This window comes from Homalodisca vitripennis, unplaced genomic scaffold, assembly GCF_021130785.1.
Source record: "Homalodisca vitripennis isolate AUS2020 unplaced genomic scaffold, UT_GWSS_2.1 ScUCBcl_4418;HRSCAF=10570, whole genome shotgun sequence".
In the NCBI taxonomy this organism is placed as follows: domain Eukaryota; kingdom Metazoa; phylum Arthropoda; class Insecta; order Hemiptera; family Cicadellidae; genus Homalodisca; species Homalodisca vitripennis.
In genome coordinates this window covers 4193-19031 of record NW_025780528.1, presented here as the reverse complement: position 1 = coordinate 19031, position 14839 = coordinate 4193, and positions in this window count along the sequence as shown.

Below are 14839 nucleotides of genomic sequence, written 5' to 3'. Positions count from 1 at the left end.
TCATGTACTAAACAATTATATTTTCAGATTTCAGAAAATAGATTCGAGGGTCAACATAGATAATGTATAAAACAGTATATACTTACAATCTATTTCATTACAGTGAAACAATCAAAACTTTAAGTTAGCACAACGTAGAAATGTGAAAAATCAATAGGCTATTTACATCATTATAGACCTGACTGTTCAAGGAGATCTACGAAGACTCACGCAATCAGCAATGAAGCAGAGATAGTGATCAAAAAATTGTGAAACTTTTACCGTCTGTAAAAAATCAGAGTTCATAGACACGTATAGCTGGGGTTGCGGGGAAAAAAAAACAGCGTAGTTTAGGACTGATTTTGAACAATCAAATATGAAAACCATCATATGTACATATTACAATTGATCAAATTTTGCACAAAATCAGAGATTGTTGGTGATGTAAACCAATTGTTTTCAATAAATAATGTCTGTACAAATTTTAAACTATATGCTTTTTTGTCATGGTTACTTTTGTAAAACAGTAAAACAGACGACTACAAAGAATTGTATATTTTAACATAGGACTAAAATCTACAAGGTGTTTGTCAGTAATGTTTGATATGTGGAAATGAAAAAAGCTTAGAATTTCACCCTTTTAACAGCATGCAGCGCATGTAAGCACACATAAGCGCGAGGGCTGACCATGCATGTTCTAATTGTGTCGTAAGCGCGTATACACGTTAAAACGATTGTTTGCCTTGTTTTGTGACAATAGTTCTGAGTTAGTTCGTTAGAGTATGCGGGAAGTATGTTTAAGTAGTAGTAAGTGTTATTAAAAAACAATACTTTTTTTCAATATAGATTTTGGACTAGGTCTTTTGAAACCAAAGGTTTCATCATCTGGCAACTCCTAAAGTATTGTTTTAATACCATTTACTACTATTTTAAAAAGTTTTCAAATTGCTCCAAGAGTCTTCTACGTTTAAGTAGTTATAGATGTCCCGCATACCATGTGACCGCATCTGTAATTATTAATAAAATCTCAAATAAAACAATACTTGCATCTATTGACAAAATTTGTATATACAAAAAGTTTTATATTAGTTACAAAGTTGAAATATGTATGAATGCAGTAGTTGACTTCTAGAAAATGAGATGCCGGAACTGTAATGTATGGGGGATGGCACGATGGTGGGGCAAAGAGGTTCCCGAACGCGTTGTACCTTTTATGTATATGAAAAGGACATATATAAAAACAGTATATAAAACTCTTTCATGTAAGAATTAATTTTTTTTAGCAAAGATACTGTATAGGTTTTTGGTCCAATATAAATTTGATCAAGTAGGGGCATTACCATTATTACCATTACAATATAATATTGGCTAGACAAATTTAAAAAATTCTCACTTTTATCAGTGAATTAAAAATTCTAATAATAATCACAGAACATTGAGTAATAAAGTTTCTCATCGCATTGATCAAGGCTTGTGCAGTCGTAAATCATTCAAAGTTTAATAAAAAGCTATAATATTATCTTTTTGATGGGAGCTGTGTAATGTGTAATAAAATAATTAGTTCTCTCTAGTTTCTCTAGTATCATATGTTGATATAAGTACTTCATATAAGGGCAACACTGGGTATGAGTTGTGTAATTGAAAATCTACTGTAAAAGATCATCTAATGAGCTATTATGTAGTCTGTTAGTATTAAATATATCTACATTAAATTGTGTTTAATACAATGCAGAGGCTTTTTTTTTTTTTTTTTTTTTTGTTCAGTACTTGACGACTTTAACCTTTTTTAACAAATTGTTTAACTATTAACTATTCTTGTTAGATAGTAAACAGTTTTAGCTTAGAAATTAAGTTGCTTAGAATTTTCATCAAATTACTTGGAAAAACTTTGCATATATTTCTTTAATAAATTGACTTGATAAGTTGAAGTTCTTTATTGTTTCTTTGGTATCAACTTTTTCTATAACTCGTGACAAAGTAAAAATAATTTTATTTTAGTAAATATATCGATCTTTTTTTATCATATTTTATATATGTTGTATTATTTACATATATTGCCATCTTTTGTTGTGTATCGCTGACTGTCTGCTTAATTGTTTACATTGCAATTTTGGTACTTGGTATAACACTGTTTTTGGAAGAGTTTTACTTACTGGGAACTTAAAAAACTACATTACTAGAAAGAACAGACTTATTGAGAAATTTACATGTCATGACGATTGGTTCTTGTTTCCTATCTCCTAAAAGAGAGCGCTGTAGATGAGAAATAGTCCACGCGGTCCCTATCTACTATTTCTTATCAGGCTATAAGTAGGTCAATACATAAGTAAGTATTATAAATATACAAAGTTAACGAGTGCTCAAGTGGTCTGAGCTTGAATTTAGGTATGATCTTGAGGGATGTTTTCCTTCCTTCACTACAAGTACGGGGTGGCGCCAAAGGCACCCACCAAAGCGTGCACTGATAGCCAGGAGTTTTCCAATTCGATTCAGAAAGTACCGATCGAAAATGCCCCTGACCATCTGTGCAGGCTTTGGTGACATCACCCTGCTCTTCTGGCGAAGGAAGAAAAAAACATCCCTCGAAATAGTACCCAAATTCAAGCACATACCACATGAGCATTCGTAAAGGTTATCTTTAACTTTGGTACTACTAGTAACATATTTATGATAACCTAATCTAATCTTACTTGTGTCACGTGATAACAAGTAGTACCTAGGGACAGAGTGGTCTCCTCATTGATATTGCTTCCTTTTGAGAGGCAGGAAAGAAGAACTGATCGTCATAATGACACATAATTTTTCGCAGTCAGTGTTAAATAAAGTCTGTTATTTCTAAAAAATGTAATTTTTTTAAGTTCCTGGTAATAAAAACTTTTCAAAAAATTGTGACTGGATAATACTGAAATACCGCAATTTCTTAAAATTTAGATGAGGTAAAATAATAGGTCAGATAATAATGTAAAATTGTGAAAACCGTGAACCATTATATATTGTTAAATTGGTGGTAAATGGATATAACACTGTAACACCCAAAAAAAAATCGCTGACCCTAGATCTGATGCCATAATAAGAATGCAAATTGGTGATATCGATTAAAAAATATAGCCCTGTTTAGATCATATTCTTTAATATATTTTTCTTTTTTTTTGTTGTCAAGAAACACAGTGGTCATCTTCAAAACATGTCATTGAGATAGGTAGCTGAATTTTGCAACAATGGTGCACAAATAATAATTTATCATAATTAGTGACTTAGGAGTGATGTGGATTGTTGGGTAGAATCTATTGGTGACTTGAATGCAATAAAGTTTAATTTGGCTTATCTTTTAATTTTACAAAGCAAAGAGTGCCTGGGGAAGTCTTTGTATTTAATTCGTTTATAACGTCTCTACTTGGAAACTACCTCTAATATTTTAAATTATAAAATATAATGTTTAAGATAATTAATTGTTTATATTAAACTTCTGGTTACATATTTTTCTTATATTCGCCAATAATTATAGTAGTTAATGGGTAAGTCTATTGTCTATTTTTTAGGATTCAAAATTTTAAGTGTAGTTTTGTCTAAGTTTTCCTTTTGTTGAAAAAAATATATAATGTTATAAATAAAATATAGTAACTAATTTATTAATGTTAAGGTAGTAAAAAGTGCTAATCTTTTTCAAAAAGGTTCTGCAAAGAATATGTTTAACAAGAATACTCTGGTGTCCTTTTGTTGGTGTTATATTAAATAACTCCTCAAATGACCAATACTTAAAAATTCAAATGACAAATAGCTTAAAACTATGATAGTGTTGAAATATTATACTCATAAAAACGTGTACTAATAAAATATCAATTTGTTTTACCATTTTTCAGTATTTGTAGCCAATTTGCTAAGTGGATGTACCTGAAGAATGGCCTACACAATTAACAACATGCATTTATAACGAAATAACACTTCTGTAATCATTCCAAAACTTACATTTCAAAAGGCCTACTTATTTTGTATAGTGTTAATTTAGTTAGATCCTATAATATGTTATCTGGGTGATTGTGTTAGGGGACAATACAAAACAAATTTGGGATTTTGTCATGCCGTAGCATATAATTTCTGTTATTTTGTTAACTGTGTTACAGCTAAATGTGTAGAGCACAACTATGAGTGTTGTTTACACTGTGTGTAAATGGTTGTTACATATTATGTTACAAATCTAATGGATTACTGGAAAAAAATAATGTGTAATAAAATTTTTATGTTGATATTTTTTATTCTTCCTGGTTACTACTGAATAACAATCCTAGGGAGCAGTAGTTTTATTTTAGTAACGTTAATATGTTTGATTAAATGATCAGTTTTCTATGAAATAAGTGAATTATTGATATATTATATCAATACCATACCAGTTTTAGTAAGACCACTTTCTAATTTAAAATAATTAGATCCACCATTGTATATGAAATCCCGTTGTCTTAAATCATCCATCGTTAGTAATAAACTTCAAACAGAGTTCTCAACTTATGTAATTCTTGAATAAAACAGTTCAAGAAAGAAACTGATAATCCCAACTATTTTAGAAACTTGGCAACGTGTCTTCTGATCCTATAATAATTAGTTATAAAAAAGTATGTCTAATTTGTGACTTTGGATTCGTAATTTTTTTATGAATAAAAATTAATTACTAAATGGTTTGCTAAGTACTAATCTCGAGTTTTGTACCATCTCAGCAATTTTTTTCAGTATTTGTTGAGGTCTCAAGAAGGTTTTAGTAAACAAAATTTCAGTTAGTTTCTCAGAAATGTTTTTTAATTCGGAAAAGCAGTTGTAATATTTATGAAACATAATCCAAATTTAACTGATACTTTTACCTCCAATTCATCTTCCTCCTAGTGCAGCATCTGGAATCTGATGCTGTCACAGACTTGACTCTGGAATCTGAGTCGTGTTCCTTTAGGAATGTGAACTAGAGTTTAAAAAAACATTCACATTGAATCAACCCCTCCCCATCATAGATACGTTATATGTACTCCTGTGCCACATCCCATCCGTCATTCTATAAGGCCACAAACACCATGATACAGGCAGTAATTTGATATTGAAACCTCAATAGCTTTGGATCACCTATATGGTAGTGTGGAACCACCCAGGCACTGAAAACTAATTGTCTCTTTTCTTTTGTTCAGGCCAATTTTTATAAACGAGCACATGCCCAGGGGTGTGTAAGGGGTCAGAACAACCCAGCAGGGATCACTTGTGGCTGGTTTATATCTTTCAGTTGAACCCACCACTGGGCACAGCAAAAACAGATGTGTCACTTAAATCTTGGCAACCTCATGGATGTCCAGGAGTGGCACATCACTAACTGCAAATGTCGAGTTTCTGGGTTGTAAGGGCAATTCGATAGGTCTAATCTACTGCGGGAGATGACTGTTGGAGTTTGGTGGGGTTCGTTCCCTAAGTATCAGAGGTTCTTGCTAGCCTCAACAAGGGTGTGCATCCCCCTTGCCTGCTTTTTCTGGAGAGGTTGTTTCAGAGCTGGCCTCCCCTTCTTCCGGGAGGACATGACTTTGAGATTAGTGCACTAAATTCTACCTCATGGATCTCGATAGGAGGTGGCCTCTTTCCCCTAACCTTACCCATCCTGAATATCCTGTCACTCCGGAAGCAGCGCTAAGGTTCTTATAGGACTAAGTGCAATTTATATGCTTATTGCCCTAAGAGAATAAAAAAGGGGTCAAGACACAAAGAGAAGAATCAGAAAAATTGTGATTAAACAAATGTGATGAGAAAAAAGTTAATTAAAAATCTAGAGCAATTAGCTGATGTATAGCTTTTTATCCTCAACTTGTATAATTATTTCAATACTTTATAAAACATTATGAAAGAAATTAATTACAATGAAAGATTCATTTATTAACTTCACTGGGCGTGTGACTGCTGAACCACAAGCTGTGCCCTGTAGTTGTGTTAGCTACGATTCATCGATTTGAGGTGAGCATGTGCACATTATACTTAAGACGCAAGTATATCAAAGTGAGTTTATAGACATAATGAGCAAATATATTTTACTGAAAATTCTAAAAAAAGATACATTTTCCTGCTACTAAAAAGCTAACTGACTGTCTTGCAATTTAACTTAACAAAAGAAAAGGTTGTTGCAACACTAAAAGAGATTTTAGATTTTCAGAAATTTCCTTGAAAAATATGAACTTTTCAGGAAAAAACTTTGGCTAAAGGCTACTCAAATTATATAGATAAAAATAGTTTGGTTTGGAATGCCAGCATTTCAAAATGAATGTGAATAAAAAAAATTATGCATCCACTATTATATGAACTTGTATATATATATATATATATCACAAAATTGTATATTTATGAACTGTTTTAATCATATATTATTTGTTTGTTTCATTTAATTTGAAAAAAATGAGTTTGTATATGCCTGCAATAAAGAGAGTTTTCTATTCAATTCTAAACACAAATAGTGTAGTGTAAATGTTCATGGCTTTGCCTGTAATAAACTGTACAGCACATTGGGGAAAATGTGCTACTAGGACCTCAAAACTAAAAATTAAAAGTCATGTTAAAGAAATATGAAGGAGAATGAAAATATTATGCAACAGCTAATAATGTTGTTGATCTAAATACAAAAACCCAAGCACAATTATTATTAATTGACTATATTTAACTCACCAATTGTTATTGACATTGTTCTTGCTAAATTATTTATTTTAGCTTAAGTTTTGTAATATTTTAACAGTTTTAATATTATTTATTTGTTGAAAAATTGTTTTAATCTTATTACGAAATACACGCGCAAGCTACATAATATTGTTAATTATGTTATAACTTTGTTAGGCTGAATTTTTTCATTTTAACTAAGGTGTTAGAATAAAGGATATCACTTTAGAAAGTGTGTTTCACTTAAATGGCAATCCAGAGGACATTGTACTCGCTCTCTGGAATTAAATAGTCTTATTGGCAATATTCCCGGAATTTATTTTGAAGCATTGTCTCTACACTTTTATAAATTTGCTTTGTTTTTGTGGACAATTTTAACGTGGAGTCAATCGCAAGAGAAGATGAGCTTCAACCTTATGAGCAGAAAAAAAAGTGTTAGAATCGCTATTTTATCTAGAGAAAGACATTAAACAATTTATCTGGAGGAGATGGATACGTCTTTAAATTCAAGACCAAACAGCATGTGAGATTCAATCGTTAAACGAGCGCATGGAAAACACACAGAGTGGCACTGCGGCAGCGAGACTAGCACATTTCATCCCTAATTGCTAAAAAAGACTCCTTTAAACATATTAGTAAGCTAGATGATATGCACACTAATATTAGGGATCTAAATTTTGACGATGAAAATAAAAAGAAATAAATAGAAAATTTAATAGTTAAGTTCTGATTTGAAAAATAGAGATTATCAATCTAAAACATGTTCATTGATAAATTGCTGGAATGATATCAATGAGTATTTTCAATCCATACAAAGTACAGCTAGGAATTGGGGTAATTGTTTGCATATAAGTCCGGTCATTTCACTTTCAATAAAATTTGGAAACAAACCGATCTTATCTATGTTTTCCAGCTCATCAGTCATGTAAATATTTGTTATGGCTGTTAGTGATAGCACTAATGAAATGAGCTGGGAAAGTGGCTCACACTGGTCTCTTATCTTTGTAAATAAATCTAGAAATTAGGCATATCATCTGTATTAAATTTAAATACTGCCCCTGCTCTAACTGCAGCAAGTAATTTTAATATTCCTGATGAGACATTTTTCAATAACAATTGCTTTCAGCAGAACAAGATGTGATTGTACATGCTAAGCTAATATTTTAACGATTTTTTTTTTGTCCTCAAGTCCAGAAGACGTAATACATTAAATGGTTTTATGGTTATTCAATTTCTGGTTTTGAGCCACTGACAATTCTGTAAATAATACTGTGGCTAATAAGTGCACTGTAAATAGGTAATCTATATGTAATGATGTTGATAGCTTTAGCAATACAGAAAGTCCTCTCATAATTAAGAAGTCTCAAGTGAAAATTTGAATTTAGTTAATTCCAAAGAAGTTATATCTCGTCAAATGTAATAATAGATTCACTGGTTGAAGAGCCACAAGACGTGGAGGCATCTTATGAAAAATTTCTCTGGTATATGAAAACAAAAAAGTCTAATCATGAAAAAAGTTAAAACCAAAGCTCAGTCTGTAACTGAGAATAGAGATTTGCGTTGTGTTTGATGTTCCTGGTAAAATGCTTGTGACATCTGGCACAGTGAATAAGAATGATTGTAATCCCCTCCAATCTGACGAAGACGGAAAGGTCGCCGTATCTAATGGACCTAACTTCAGTAATGTACTATTGATAAGTCAATTTTTAATGATAGGTGACTCAATCATTCGTTTTGGTGGTGAAATTAGGTTTATAAGAGGAGCTATGTTAGAAACTGTCCAGGAGATAAAATAAAGGATATCAAAAATAGACTGTCAAAGTACATTAATAACACTTTTTCAGTTACTTATTTCCATGTAGATAATAATCTTAAAAAGTTGTATATAAGGGCCGAGCGGGTTACAACGGTAGCCATGGAGAGCTTGAGGCTCTGCATGACATGGCCAATATTTTGTTTACTACAAAAACCCATTTACTTAATGCTAGGGTGTTTGTTAACAGTTGACAAGATCGGGCATAAACGCATACAGCTCTCTTTGACTCTAAAGAACAAGCAGAATTGGTGTGCAATAGTTTTTGCAAAGGTAAATTGTTGGGTGAAGAGATATCATCTTGCTAGGGATTGAAAACATATGAACAGAAGAGTTATCTGTTTTATGTTGGGGAGGTTGTTCTCGGGTGTCTTTCCCGCAATTCTTGATCAAGAGCAGATTTGTGACACTGGTAGTTTAACCTGTAGTAATGAAAAGGATGTTTCTGTCTGTAATGAGCCGCGTTCACTAACCGAAGCAATTCAATCTGAATATTCCAATACAGAAAGTTGTTTTTAGAGGAAAAGAACGTCTCAGGAAATACTAGAAGCCACCCGCAATTCTCTATGCAGACTGAAGGTGGTTTATCATAATGTGCAAGGCCTTACTAGTAAGCTTTGACAGTTTTCCAAATTTTTGTTAATTCTGAGGATCCGAGTATTGTATGTGTAACAGAACACCATTTACGAGATTTTGAGTTTAAAGTTATACATCCTTACAACGGTTTTAATGACATCACAGCCTACTGCCACAAATATATCTGCAGACCTTCAATTAAATCCGAGTTACTGTAATTAATGTTTCACGTTTTTGCCTGGAGGGTATGTGTGAGCCTGCTGTTTGCTAGGTTTAACGTTAACAATACCACGTTCTTGATTGTCACATTTTATAAGCCTCAGCCATTTTCTTCCTCAGTGCAGGATCATGATGTCTTTCAGCTTGTCTTGGAAAGATTATGAGTCCAGAGGTTAAAACAATTGTCGGTGACTTTAATGTCGATTTGTCGGTTACTGATGTTAAGGTTGGCATCATGTACATCATGGCTTCCCATCATTAAAAAAAAAAAATGTAATATCTTATAACAGGGAATTTAAAAGCTCTATGTCCTTGATAGATCATCTATACACTGATCTTCCTGATGACATGTACAGGTGTTTTGTTTTAATAACTTCATTGTCTGATCACCATTCACAGGTTTGTGATGAGAAATTTTTCAAGTGATGCTAAACACACTGGATTCTTATTTATGCGATTCTTTTTGAATGACAATGTTCGCACCTTCAGAAATTCACTGAGTAAAGAGGCATGGTCCAGTGTCTACTAGGTATATAGTATGAATGATAAAATGTGTCTCTTCTATTCCTTGTTATCATTTTGTTTTGAGCAGGGCCTTTTCAGAGAAGAAAACATGGATTTGTAAGAGTGCCTAATCGTGGCAAGATGTTTTTAAGTGATGATGTGATGATGTTTTCATGATGATGAAGTTGCCCAGTGGTATTATTTGAATAAAGATTTGGATTCTTCTGATGTAAGAATACAACATTATTTATCCTTAAAGTGACAGTATGTCCAGTATTACAGGTCGCTAAGTCTTCCAAAGTGCTTGGTGAAATACAAAATTCTTCTAATAAAGTAAAAACCATGTGGGGAAATAATAAATTAAAACTTAGCAAGAAAGGACCTGAGGGGTTCTTGTGCTTCACAGACCATTAAAAATTAAAAGGCCTTGTTATTAGTGATCCAGAACAAGTCTCAAACTTGTCCAATAATTACTTTATAAGTATTGCTCAAAATGGTTTGACCTCCTCAGGCACCATTAGTTCGTATTTTACGTGGGAGTTTACAACACTTCGTTATTTTCATCACCTATTTCCAAGAGAGAGAGATGCAATATTATAATCAGGTCTCTTAAACAAAAGGTATCTTCAGGTTGTGATGAAATGTTATTTAAACTCTGCTGAAACCATGTTGGGAATTCCTAATCGATCCACTTGTTCACGTAATTCATTTTTCTTTTGAAAGTGGAGTTTTCCCAAATGCTTTAAAATTGTCCTATCATAAAACCCTTGCACAAAAAGGGAAAATGGATTAAATGACAACTTTAGAACAATCTCTATTACATCGTTTTGCTACAGTTTTTGAAAAAGCAATTCTTATTAGATTGTGGTATTTTATTACTCGAAACAATGTTGTGTTCAACAATCAGTTTGGATTTGTCAAGCGTGGGTCAACTGTTAGTGTGATGTTCATACTTCTCGATAAAGACAAATTTGTTTCAGGTGTATTTTTGATCTACGAAAGGCATTTGATGGGAAACCACCATGATCTTTTGATAGATACACGAGAGCATTGCAGTGCATGGTGCAGGTAAGAAATTGATTTATCATATTTGAGGCAATATGACAAGCAGTTGAGATATATTTCGTTCATGGTTTCAATTTAAGGCGTTGTTATTCTGATATGCAAACAGTGAAGGCGGAAGTCCCCCAAGGCTCCACTCTAGGGCCTCTTTTGTTCATTTTATTTATCATTAGCATCAGGGGTTGTGTTGCAGATCTGATGCCCATTTTTGTTTGTTTGCAAACTACCCGTAAATTACTTTAGACAGTCAAAGTCGTGAGAGACCTTGGACGTTAAAACATGTATGTGTAATGTAATATTATTGTCCAGTGGCTTAAAGAAAGATGTTTGACTATAAACACAGATAAGACCAAATTACTAGATTTCATAATCATAGGGAAGCGCTATGATGGTCTCGGTGTTTGGGTTGATGTGGTGGAGGTCGTTTCTAAAGACAATGTTAAGTTCACACACACACACAGAAGGAGAGAGAGAGAGAGAGAGAGAGAGAGAGAGAGAGAGAGAGAGAGAGAATTCCTAAAGACATTATTAATTTCATTGCTTGCCAATAGGTGATAGCTAACCTAGTTCACTGAAAAAGGCATTCCAACTTATGCTAACAGAGCCAGAATTCACGCGTTTGAATTGCATAATGTGACACAACTAAAAGCCTGCGTTTTTCGTCACGACGCGATGCTCGACGACTCTGACGCGGCAATAAATACTCGTAGTGTAACATTTGCCAATTTTGGTCTTACCGAGTGAACACTAAACATAAATGTAGTAAAACAAAAGCTTGACTTGTTTTTAGTTATGATATATTAATTATTTTTATCATAAACTTATTTGAACCACTATAAGAAGTACTAGGTGGGGCAACAGTTGCTTGAACACTGTAGACCACTGTTTTCTCAACACCAAATTATGATAGTGTACAATGTAATATATATATATATATATATATATATATATATATATATATATAATATATATATATATATACATACCAATGTCTTTTAGCAATTAAGCATAAAGAACATGACTACATCACTAATGCAGGTGTACATAAGTATGAAACCAGGAAATGCCTTGATGTACATGTAAATAGATCTATGTTACACAAGATCTCAAACTGCTTCCCTATATAGCCACTAAAATGTTCAACTCCATATCCCTTACAGTTAGACAGCTCCCGGTACAGAAATTTTGGGCCTGTCCTAAAATCCTGGTTGTCAGATATCCCTTTCTACAGCCTAACTGAATATTTTGGAATCTGACCATTCCCTTCTGCTTGGCTATTTAAATTAATTTGTTTTTAATTTCTGCATGTGTTTAGTGTTATTATCTGTATATTGCATGACCCAGTACTCTTTAGATTGATATATGTACTTGAATTAATGAGCCCTGATTAAATAATGGTTCTTAGTTATATCATGACTGTTTTGTATTCTTAGATGTAGTCTTTTACAAAATGTATGACTAATTTTAGTTTTAATATTCACATTTTATTGCCTAGTTATATTTATATTTGTATTAGTGCAGGGCCTGTGTTATATATTAATCAATTAATTAGTGAATTGACATGAAACTGATGCACGCTGTTTGTAACTATTAGTCAAATCTTTATTTTCTTACATGTAGTCATTATTTTAAATGTTGGTTAGTGTTTAATTGTAATATCTGCATAAATGATTAGTGTTATTTATATTTTTAGTACATGACCTGATGGACATTTATTGGTGCATCGGACTCTAACTATTTCACGGACTCTAATTATTGCACGCAGCCATAAGTTTTGTAGTTGAATGTTGTTTTCACTAGACGTAGCCTATTACAATTTGTAGATCGGCTGGATTAATCATTTGAATTTACAAGATGGTGCACATTTTGTAAATTTGTGATCATTTTAAAATAGTTTACTCCCCCACCAGCCAAATTGTTGTCAACTGTCAATTTTTGTATGATTTTGCAGAGTTTGGCGGCGCTGATGGACAGAAGCTACCATTAATTTTTGACGAAAAAACGAATGTATAAAAAAAAAATCTTCGATGTCTGACATTATTTTTACAGCGCACAAAATCAGAAACAGTTTTTTTTTTAAATCATTATACCTATTTACAAATTATTTTGAATAATTTTTGCCATTTTCATCTGAAAGTTCTATTGTTGGTGTTAATAATAGGACATATAAATATTCTATAAAAATCTGGTTATCTTCAGTTCAGTTTAAAATGTTACTGTACTTTAAATTTGGTTAAATTTACTTAATTTTAATATAATTATTACTGTTACTGAAAAGGTTGTTAACCCTAGAATGGTAACGTGTAGTCTCTCAGAACGACGCAAGCTATAAAAACCGGTCCAGGTGGCAGGTGCATGACGTGAACGACCCCCCAATACCAATACCTTCTCCCTGCCAGCCAAGGTCAATGCTGGTTAGGGTTTAATTTTGTTTCATTCACCTAGTTAATTTCAGTGAGACCATAGTAGTCTGGTAGACTACGCGTTACCGTTATATGTTACTTTTTTGTTCCTGAGTAAATATATGAAAAAGCGAATGTAGTGTTAAGTTTTTTATGTGATAATTTTATCATCGTGGATCGGTCAACTAACCATGGCTGATCCACTGGAACACTAGTTTTTGAAATAAAAGAAATACTATCTGAACTTGAACGAAGTGATTGTTTGATGAACAAGAAATTAATCATGATGAAAAGTTTTTTTGATCATTTTGATCAACTCATTTGTTATATATGTCCATCAGGCATTATCAAAAAAATTAAACCAATGACAAGAAGTGCATTTGCTAAAGAAAATATGTGTTGAACTAACAACTCAGCACATTCAGGGAAGACAAAAACTGCCAAATTTATCAAGGAATCTCAAACGCAACATTGAAGATGTCGTTGGCCCATCAACATCTGAGGCTCAAAATGTTAATTTGAAGAAGCAGGAAACAAGGAAGAATTTGTGCAGTTTGCCCAGCGAAAAAATGGAGAATGACTCGATTCCAGTGCACAAAATGTTATAAGCATATTTGCTTGGAGCACAGAGTAATGCTGTTTGTAAAGTGTTCCAATAAAGACTGAAATCAACAAAAAATCAGGAAACATGACCTCTAAGATGTAAATAATGTAATTTTGTAAAGCTAAATTTAATTTAAATTTAATTTTTATAAATTTGTATTAATTTTTGTCCCTAAAGTTCAGTTCTGAGAGACTACGCGTTACCATTTATGTGTGCCAAAGAGGCGTTACCGTTCTAGGTTAAATTTATTCGGCTACAATCTTTCAGTAGAGTACGTCTTGTAGTATAAAAAGGGAACTGAATCTTCTAGAAAGAATTACAAAAATTTATTTCTACCTCTTTGCTTGATGACTAATTTTCAGCTCTTTTAGCCCGCCATGGATGAAAATAGACAGAGGTGCTGGAAAAGAGATTGAGAGAGTATTAGTTTGGTGTGAAAAAGTGATGGGAATGTATGATTTGATGACAAGACGATGGACAGCCACTAATTATTTTAAGTATCCTGGTTATCAATTTAAGCTGAAATAGTTCTTGACTATTCATTTATAGTAAGTAATGCTATGAATTTTAAATATTAGTCTTCTTAGTTATTTACAATTAGGTTATGAATTTTAAAGCTGTAAAGAAAGATACGTCACAAGTTCTTGGTTTTCAGCCAATTTATAGAAAAAACTTCAATTTTCCAAAAGGAAAACCTTAAATCTGTAAATGCTAAATATATTCACCTGTAGTACTACGGGTTTTTAGGAGTTTTACAAGATAGGCCTATGTTAAAAGTAAAGTTAAACAATAAGTATACAAAAATTACCGTACTATATTTGTATTATCGGAGGCCACTATTTTTGGAAAATAATATTTTTTTCTTTCTGGGGACCATAAAAATTACGTTATAAGAAAGAAGAGACTATGTTTTGATTTAGTTACTGTGAAAACTACATGCCATTATGACGATCTGTTCTTTTTTTCTGCCTCCTAATAGAAAGTTATGTCGAGGAGGGAGGCCACTCTTTCCCTGTC